We start from the raw sequence: 9,537 nt of genomic DNA, 5'->3' as shown, positions 1-9,537 counted from the left end.
CTTTCTCTCTGAGAATAAGATTGGCATTTCGTAAGAAGTTAGTAAAAGAGGACGAACTGTATTTTGTTTGGGTATAATTTTCAGAACCTAAGGTTGAAACAACGACACGTGGCATGTCGTACAATTTCACTCTACTGAACTAGTCTATAATTAGGTCGTCGTGGGATATTGGGAATAAATATTTCTTCGAGAATCCAATTGTGATTGGACTCGCAGAGTTAGAAATAGAACTCAGAGGGCTATTACAGGTTGAAATTGTAGAACTTAAAGATACAAAATTATAGAGTTACAATCATTTGAAGGTCGAGCTCCTAAAATAAAGAAAATGCTAGACGAGGAAGTTTGATGGCAAGGATCCAGTAAATTGGATACTAGAGATGGAGAAATATTTTGATCTACGTGGTGTAGCACTGTTGCAAAAGGTATGTATTTAATCTAATTATTTAGAACCGAATCAATTTTTATGGTATAAAGGGCTTTGTTCTTGTAAACCACTTGTCACGTGGTCAATTTTCACGAAGGAAATGATAGCACATTATGAGGATACCAAGAGCAACACCTTCTTTAACCAATTTATAAATCTCAAACAAAAGGGTTCAATGGCAGAGCACATTGAGGACTTTCAAAAATTGAATATAAGGGTAAATGATATTCTAGAGAAGCAAAAGATAAATAGTTTTATCTATGCCATGGAAGTTGATATCAATGGTATGAAAGCATATTGGAAGAAAGGCATGGAAGATTTGAAGAAATTCATGGAAGGTTTGAACCATCGTGGGACAAAGCTGCTACAAGAAAGGCCTCCTAATGATGAAAAGGATAAAGAAACATAAAAAGAAGAGGATATACACTGGGAAGAAACCCTAGAGAAAGAACAAATGAATCTGATCATATCTTGTATTGCAATGTCAAGAAGTTCCACTCCTTAAACTCTCAAGATAGAAGGACATATCGAGAAGAAGAAGGTTCAAGCATTGAAATATTAGGAAGAAAAGTATCAAGAAACATCAAAAGAAAAGGATACTCACCGGGAACCAACCCCAAAGAAAGAAGAAATGAATCTGACCATATCTTGTAATGCATTGGTCAAAATTACCACTCCTTAACTATAAAGATAGAAGGACATATTAAGAAGAAAAAGGTAATGGTTTTGATTGATTCGAGTAGTACCCATAACTTTATTCATTCTAAGATAGCCAAGGACTTGAATTATTCCTATATCCATCACTAGAGTGTCAAGTGATTGTTGTAAGCGGTGGAAGCATAAATTTCCCTAGAAAGTGCCATAATATCAATCTATCCATGGGATAATATGTATTGAATAGCCAATGATTTCTATTCCAATGGGTAGTACTAATGTTGTACTAGGAGTCCAATGGCTACAATCCTTGTGTACAATAGCTTTTAATTTTCAAGAACTTTCCATGAAATTTTCTTCGGAAGAAAAGGAAGTTGAATTAAGGGGTATCATAGGGAAACCAGGAAAGATAATCAACTCTAAATGAATGACAAAGATTCTAAAGAATGAACAATGAGGCGTAATTACACAATTATGTTCGCTAATGGTTCCCACATCTAAATCATCTATTTCTCCAAATCTCCAAAAAGTCTTGGACAATCATTCCAATGTATTTGAGACTCCCAAAGGTCTCCCATGTATTCATGATCATGATCATGCTATTCATTTGATTCCATGAATTGTTCCTCCAAACATCAGGCCTTATAGATATCCATATGCCCAAAGGAGTGAAACTGAACATATGATTGAAGAAATGGTAGAGGTTGGTATAATTATCCAACGAAATTTGATAAACAAAGCAAGGGATGAATGGAAGAATGGTGAAACAGGATGGGAACTCATTCAAAATTTTCTGAAGTTCCCAATTGTAGCAATATTGCCAGAACATGAAAAGGAAGGAAAAATCATATTGGAACCTGAAGCATTCACAGAACTGAGAAGTCGACAACTACGAAATCGATCAATTTCAGAGTATCTCATCAAGTGGAAGAACTTACCCACTCAAGGATCCACATGGAAGGATGATACTTTTATACAGAAGCATCAAGAACTACTCAAGCATTGAGGACAACACTTTTTGAAGGAGAGGGGCATGTTAGGTCCCTATACTACTAGTGCAACCCCTTATTGTTATTAGTACAACCCCCTTATTATATTTTTGTGCCCATGTAGTCCCCATATTTTTATTATTGTGTGCTTACATTATTATTGTTATGTCGGCTCCAATTATATTATGATCCCTTAGACTCCTATATATAGAAAGGAGGTATTGTCATTTGTATCATCCAAGAATTTTTCATTTGTTCAATGTAAAGGAGGTTGCCCCCTCGAAGAGGCTTATTTCTAAGGAATTTATCTATCTTTTCTATCTTTTTTGTGAGCTGGTTTCATAACACACATGGCACCTTTGTGGCCACGTAACATTTTTTGCGGCAAACACTGCCCCTACCTACAGCTAAATTCCACTCATACCAACGCGCCACACATAGTCATTTTGTATAAGACCCACATAATTTATATTTAAATTAAAGGTTGGATGGCAGTTTGGTTAAGGGGCCAAGGCCTAGCCCCAGCCCCACTCACCACATGCTTATGGACCAAGGACGGGACCAGGGGCTAGGGCTTAGACCTAGCCCCCCCAACCTTAAACATATTCCATGTGACCATAGCATCGAGACCAATGACCAATATGGAGGGAGCTAGACCATGGGGCTAGCCCCAAGTCAAGTGGAGTGCCCATGTGACCACCGACACGGACAAGATTTAATGGAGAAATTAACAATCCCACACATTGCAGTGGAATTGTGTCAATTTGTTGCTCTGTTAGTAAAAAATGGGGAAAAATTGTACGAAAATTTGCCGGACTAGGAAAATTCATGGGTGACCTAGCAGCAAAACTTGGGAAGCTCATAACTTTCTTAATTTTTTATCTTTTTGGCAGTAGAAAGAGGATAGAAAGGGATTTTTGATAGCTCAGAAGCTGTTGGAACATGTTTTGAAGAAATTTGAGCACTGTAACTCATTGTAATCACCAATTTTTAGCATAATGAAAGAGGACCAATCATTGGAAGTTGTACTAGGAGACGTAGCACAGGAGGGGTGAATTCCTTCATCACTTGCTATTTTGTAGTTACTGTTATGGTTTTAGTCTCTGCAATTTTATAAAATTTATGAGTTAAGTTCATGTTTTAATATGTGTATGAATTCAACTTAAAGGGCCATAAAAATTAATTTTATTAACTTGAAATTTACATAATCCTCAAGCACAAACATATATAGATAATGTTTGGTATCAGAGCATATGTTTTATTTGTTGCTGTGAGGATTGAATCATTTGCAAGTGTTTATGATGCTTACAAGGTCGAATCTCAAGAGAGGAGAAAGAAGGCTTGTGGGTGTAGGTTCTCAATTTGGGACAAGGACAAGGAGAGCACACTTTCCACAATCTCCACCATAAGTTTCACCTCAAGTTGTTCCTGAAGCTTCAGTAAGAATGTCTCATAAAGGAGGAGTTGATAATATGTTAGAGGATGAGAAGGCTTACAGAAAAGCATTATTTTACATGACCCATATGGTGAAACTTATCTATGAAGAAAGAAACACAAGATTGCAAGGTCAGAGCTCCAAGCCTCCAAAGGGAGAGGGTTCTTTAGGAGGAAAATAAGGAGATGAGGAAAAGCCTCCAAAGCGGAATGGAGGTAAACCACCACCTTCTCCACCTTCATCTTCATCTTCACAAACATCTTCATCCTCTTCCACAACGACCCATTCATAAACACCTCCACAATCTCTAAAGGAACATGATAAAACTCCCTTATTGAAACTTTATATTAAATTCGAATTGCCTATGTATAATGGTGAGCTTAATGATGAAAGACTAGATAATTGGGTTCATCAAATTGAAGTATATTGCAAGATAAAAAACATCAAGGATGATGAAACAAACATTTGGTTGGCTTCATTAACGTTGGAGAGTGCAACATTGATTTGGTGGGAAGCCAAAACATAAGAGTAGATGATAAACCATGGAAAGGTATTAACCTCTTGGATTGATTTTATTGATGCACTTAGAAGAAAGTTTTATCCATTAGCTTATATGATAGAAAGTTTTATCCATTAGCTTATATGATAAATGATATTATGGATTGGTAGAATTTTAGGAAATTAAAAGGGAAAAGTGTTCAAAATTACACTCAAGAGTTTAGGAGAAGAGCACTAGTATTGGGTGTAGATTTTTCATCTCAAGACACTTTGTTAAAATATATTGGAGGTTTACATAGCTACCTTAGGCACACTATTCTCATGTTCAATCCCACAAATTTAGATGAGGTTTGTGTTCAAGCCACACATCTAGAAGCAAGAGGGAAACATATTTCAGATGAGAAAAGTGAGAGTTCCCTTGAAACTGGAGAAAAAGGAAAGGGTAAGTTTAAGGGAAAAGGGAAGAAGAATGTTTCTATTAAAATGGAAAAATAAAAACTCACATGCAAACATTGTTTGAAAAATGGCCATGATGAAGACCATTGTTGGAAACTCCATCCAGAGTTGAAACCCAACAAACTTAAAAACAAAGAGAAGGAGAAAACAACTGCAATTATAGAACATGACTTAGGTTTAGATTTAGGAGATGAAATCAATATTACAACTATGGATTTGAAAGGTAAGAACATATCAAGCACTATTTCTTCAAGTTGTTCTAATGATCCTCAAGAATATGAAATAAGAATTGATTTTTTTCACATTAAAGTTGTTTCAAAGCATATCAAAATAGACACACTATTTGATAGTGGTTCTCAAGCAAATTTGACTTCTAAAGACTTAGTCAAGAAGTTAAATCTAGAAACCATTACACATCCAAGACCGTATCCTCTAGGCTGGATATGTAGGAACGAAAATTTGTAGGTGACAAGGAAGTGTATTCTAAGATTTTCAATCAATGAAAACTTTCTTGACGAAGTTGAACTTGATGGAGTTCCGCTTGAGATTTTACGTATTGTTTTGGGAAGCACAAATATTTATGATAGGAGAGCAATATTTCATTTCCATGAGAATAAAGTACCACCTGTTCTAGAATGGAAATGAGTACATAGTTAGAGCACATAGAAAGAAGATGATTTTATCTCTTATGCATGCAGGACAAATGAAGAGAATTATGAATGCAAGTCAAAATTTTTCTTTGTTAATGTTTAAGAATAAAGATAATGTGAATGAGGCCTTTCAAGGAGATGCATCAAATGAATAATTTGATTTCATTAAAGTTGCTCATTGTTGTAACGTTGTTTCAGGGCTCTAAAATGTTGCCTTTTGAAAGAGGTAAACAAGATGAGAAAGAATCACAACAACATACATCATTGTTGGACAGTGATGGGAACAAGATGTCGATGCTAAAGGGTGCAAGGATCAAAGAGAAAGAGCCAAAGAAAATTGATAAAGAAGGCATAGCTTCCGTAATTTCTTCTTGGGGGTTTAAAAAGGGTACATGGAAATGGTGCACACACTTGGTCAAGTGTCGAGCCAAGTATAACGCAAGACAAGCTAAATATCATCATGTTGACAGTGTTCGAGGTGAGAAAGATTTCAAGTTGATTAAGTTTCCTTTGATGGACGACCAATTTAGGAATATCTTTGTTTCTTCAAGTAAATTTTTTTGTTCTGTAAATTATGGGAAATTGCAGCAAGATGTATCTACAACAGCAAGACAGGGTCTCAAGAATCAAGGAGAAATATCAGTTTTCATGAAAAGCTCAAATTGTTGAATTCAGGAAAATGTTAGTGGATTTAGACTAGAAGGGTGAGGGGGATATACCCTCATCTAATTTTTCAGTAATAAAATAGATTCTAGGGTCCAAAAGCTTCCAATGGGAAGGAGTGATCTGGTGCTCAAAAATGAAAGTTTTTAGATTGATGCGAAGCATGAATGACCTCGTAGACCTCGTCTTCCTAAATCTAATGCAACTCATTTAAGGAAAAACGAATGTCGTATGATCTTGAAAATGAGTTCTAATCATTTTGGCAAACATTCAAAAAAAAATTCAGGCTTTCCCAGTGAGCTTTCCATACTGCTAACGTGGCATGCTGACTAGGCTTCAAAAAGAGCTAATGACAGCTCACCATGTGTTAGAACCTTTTTGGTGCTGATTTAGCCATTATTTATTGGTCAGTTTGTTGTTGGTTAGGTGGACCAACTGGAGGCGACCACATGGCCTAGCCAGAGGCTTCTACATGGTGCTTTTGTGGGCACTTAAATTCTTTTGGGGCAAGCTGGATTACACTCAGCAAGATTCGAACACTGCACCTACCTCCAACTAAATTTTGCTCATACCAACACACCACACATAGTCCTTGTGTATAGGACCCACATAGTTTATATTTAAATTAATGATTGGGTGAAGGTTTGGTTAAGGGGTCGAGGGATAGCCCCAACCACAGTCACCATACCCATATGGACAAGGGGTGGGACCAGGGGCCAACGCTTAGCCCCGAACCCCCCAACCTTAACTATATTCCATGTTACCATGGCACCAAGGCTAAGGGAAAATACATAGGGAGCTAGAATGTGAGGCCAACCCCAGGTCATGTGGAGTGCCCATGTGACCACCTGTGTGCACAGGAGTTAATAAAGAAATTAATGGTTCCATAAATTATGCTCAAATTGCAATGATTGTTGCGTTAGCAAAAAATGGGGCAAAGTTATAGGATAGATGGCCGGACTTGGCGAATTTGTGGGTCAACTAGCCCCAAAACTTGGGAATGTCACAAATTTCTCATTTTTTGGTCTTTCTGGGAGCAGAAAGAAGCTAGACAACAATTTTTGATAGCTTTGAAGTTGTTGTAAGAGGTTCTGAAGACATTTGAGAATTGTAACTCATTGTAATTACCATTTTTTTATCATAATGAAGGAGGGACAAGCATTGGAAGCTGGACCAGGAGACGTAGCCCAGGAATGGTGAACTCCTTCATCACTTGTTGTTTTGTGGTTACTGTTATGGTTTTATTCTATACAATTTTCTGCCATTCATGAGATAAATTATTATTTTAATATGTGTATGAATTCAACTTAAAAGTCCATAAAAACTCATTTTATTAACTTTCAATTTACATAATCCTCAAGAAAATACATACACAGATCAAATTTTTAGCTTTATATGGAAGTGTTTATAATCATCTTCAGGACCTTTGAGGTGTTCTTTGGAATGTGATGCAAAATATTAGAGGAAGCCTTAATACATATGCACCTTGTACATTGTCTTTTATTCCCATTCAAATTAAATCCCCTCTTCTCATGCATATAACGAGCCCTGAGCAATTGTTGTTTGTCTGTGGAAAATATGGAAGCAATTGATTTCAGGAGGAGAATAACATAAATCTTAGTTTGTAGAAGGAACCCCAACATCCAGCCTTTGAATCAGTACTCATGGCCTCTGAAATGTTCCATGGTGTATATCCCTTCAAGAGTTCGACTATCATAAAGGCGTACTTTTTTTAGGACTTTCAAGACAAGCCTCTTCCATTAGGTGATCTTATTAAAAAACATATGCAACTAGTATCACTTGAAAGACCCATACTTATCTGACTCGATAGGCCAATTAGTTTAAGAGATAATCCTTTCCTAAGTTTGACATGTGTTTCTAATCTTGAAGGCTTTCCTGATGTACTTTCAGGTAATGAATCTAGTGGGGGATTGCAGCAAGAGGAGCCTATGAAATAATTTTCGTTTTTCAGGAGCAATAGTACCCTTGTAAAGAGTGAAAAGAGAAAGGATATGATTTGCATTGTTCTGGATGATGACACTTGTGAATAGCATAAGGTCAGAAGGAACAAATTTGTTATATAATATCTTAAAATAATATTAGGGAATGAAATGTAGTCTCATCAACGCTCGTATGTTCGGCATGGGAAGCATATGTATATTCTACCTATGTATGAACCTATTATTCTGTTGTTATGTATAGAGAGTCCATCTAGCAACCTTGAACAAAAAATAGCTATTGCTTCTTCTATTAGAGACCCAGAATATATATTCGCGAGAAAAAATTAATAGTGTCCTTACAACTTTACTTGATATGCTTGATATGGCTCCTTGGGAGGCAACTAGTAATAATCACAAGTTAGACAATTGTTTAAAGAAAGACGATGAGAAGATGGGACCAAGTTACAGTCTATGTGCTGTAATGAATCCAAGCATAAAAATAATTAATTTCCCATTAAGCTCCAACCAAAAACATCTTGCAAATCCATCACAACTCACGTGTTTGGTAGTGTCATAAAAAAATATGACTATTAGAAAAGAATCAAATAAAAGGGATAATATAGAATTGAAGAATACAAAACTTGGCACTAAAGTAGAAACTATAACTAGCTTCAATCAATTGCAGAAATCACTTTTCATAAAGGACGAAGTCCTAAGAAGCCTTGAATTGCCACTTATGGTACCAGACAAAGAAAATGAAGAGAAACTTCTTAGTGCATTTAGAATATCTGTGGATGCAAAAGTAGTTACAAATACTGAGGTATCAACAAGAGACAGGGCGAAGGAAATTTTGGCCCTTACATCTCCATATTCTAAACTTGGTGATTTTAGGAGACGTACTCATACCTTCCCTCTGAAATACAGAGAAGGGGGAGTCCTACAAATATCTAGTCATACGGATGAATCTGCGGATTTGCCAACATTAGTAATATTAAATCCTACTACAGTGCTTTATGAGATAGTTGATGATGATGGTTCAATGGCTTGCTTACCAAGGTTGCAAAAAATTGTAAAGGAGAATAATTTACCACTTATATGTATTGCATATCTTATTAGATACAAGAAGAAATGTGAAACGTTGGTTGAAAAAAGTGTTATTTCTAGGTTTCCTACAATGTGGGGACAATTTCACGCATATTTCTACTGTTCAAAGTTGGATGGCATGGAACATATTGCCATGGTTAAGAGTAACATGGGTGATGGACTAGATTTATTGGTGAGGGTTCATTCTAAATGTATCATGAAAAATACCTTTGGGTCAGCCAGGGGTGAGTATGAAATCCAACTAGCACTAAATATGCAACAGATCGAGCTAGCTAGGAGAGGAGTGTCAGTTTACTTGTGTGGTCATGAGGATAGTGGTATTGGTTTTGGACACAAAATGCGATCTTAAAATATTCACGATGAAATATATGATGCTATTTGAAGCTAATGTGGAGATAATTGGCCACTTTTTGACTCCCATGAATAACAGTGCTAAGAAATATAAAAAGCTTGTAACATACTAAATTTAACCCAACCTTCACATGTTTCTTAACATATTGAACAAGAGGAGAAGATTTTTTTTTTTACAAATGTAGGTTCTTTTAGTTGTTTTGATATGGCATCCTCCATGAATGCTTGAGATGGTTGGTCATCATATATAAACAAGGTTTTCATGATTATATCAACTAATAGTCTATTGGTAGCTACCGGGAACCCAGGAGTCTATTGGTATCTTTTTCTCTGTCATAATATTTAAAAATATGAGGCCTTGATTACATGTGCC

General features: G+C 36.2%; 1 pseudogene; it reads left to right on the top strand.

Annotated features, from left to right (window-relative positions):
- Positions 1–8,292: 8,292 nt before the first annotated feature.
- LOC149172023 (bifunctional riboflavin biosynthesis protein RIBA 1, chloroplastic pseudogene) lies at positions 8,293–9,162 on the top strand (annotated as a pseudogene).
- The last annotated feature ends 375 nt before the right edge of the window (positions 9,163–9,537 follow it).

The sequence above is a fragment of the Pinus tabuliformis genome, chromosome 4_2 (genome assembly GCF_031772625.1).
Source record: "Pinus tabuliformis cultivar Carrire ecotype Pingquan chromosome 4_2, CPIR1, whole genome shotgun sequence".
NCBI classification, from domain to species: domain Eukaryota; kingdom Viridiplantae; phylum Streptophyta; class Pinopsida; order Pinales; family Pinaceae; genus Pinus; species Pinus tabuliformis.
The sequence above is the reverse complement of the archived record's forward strand: the minus strand, read 5'-3'. Positions and strand labels throughout refer to the sequence as shown.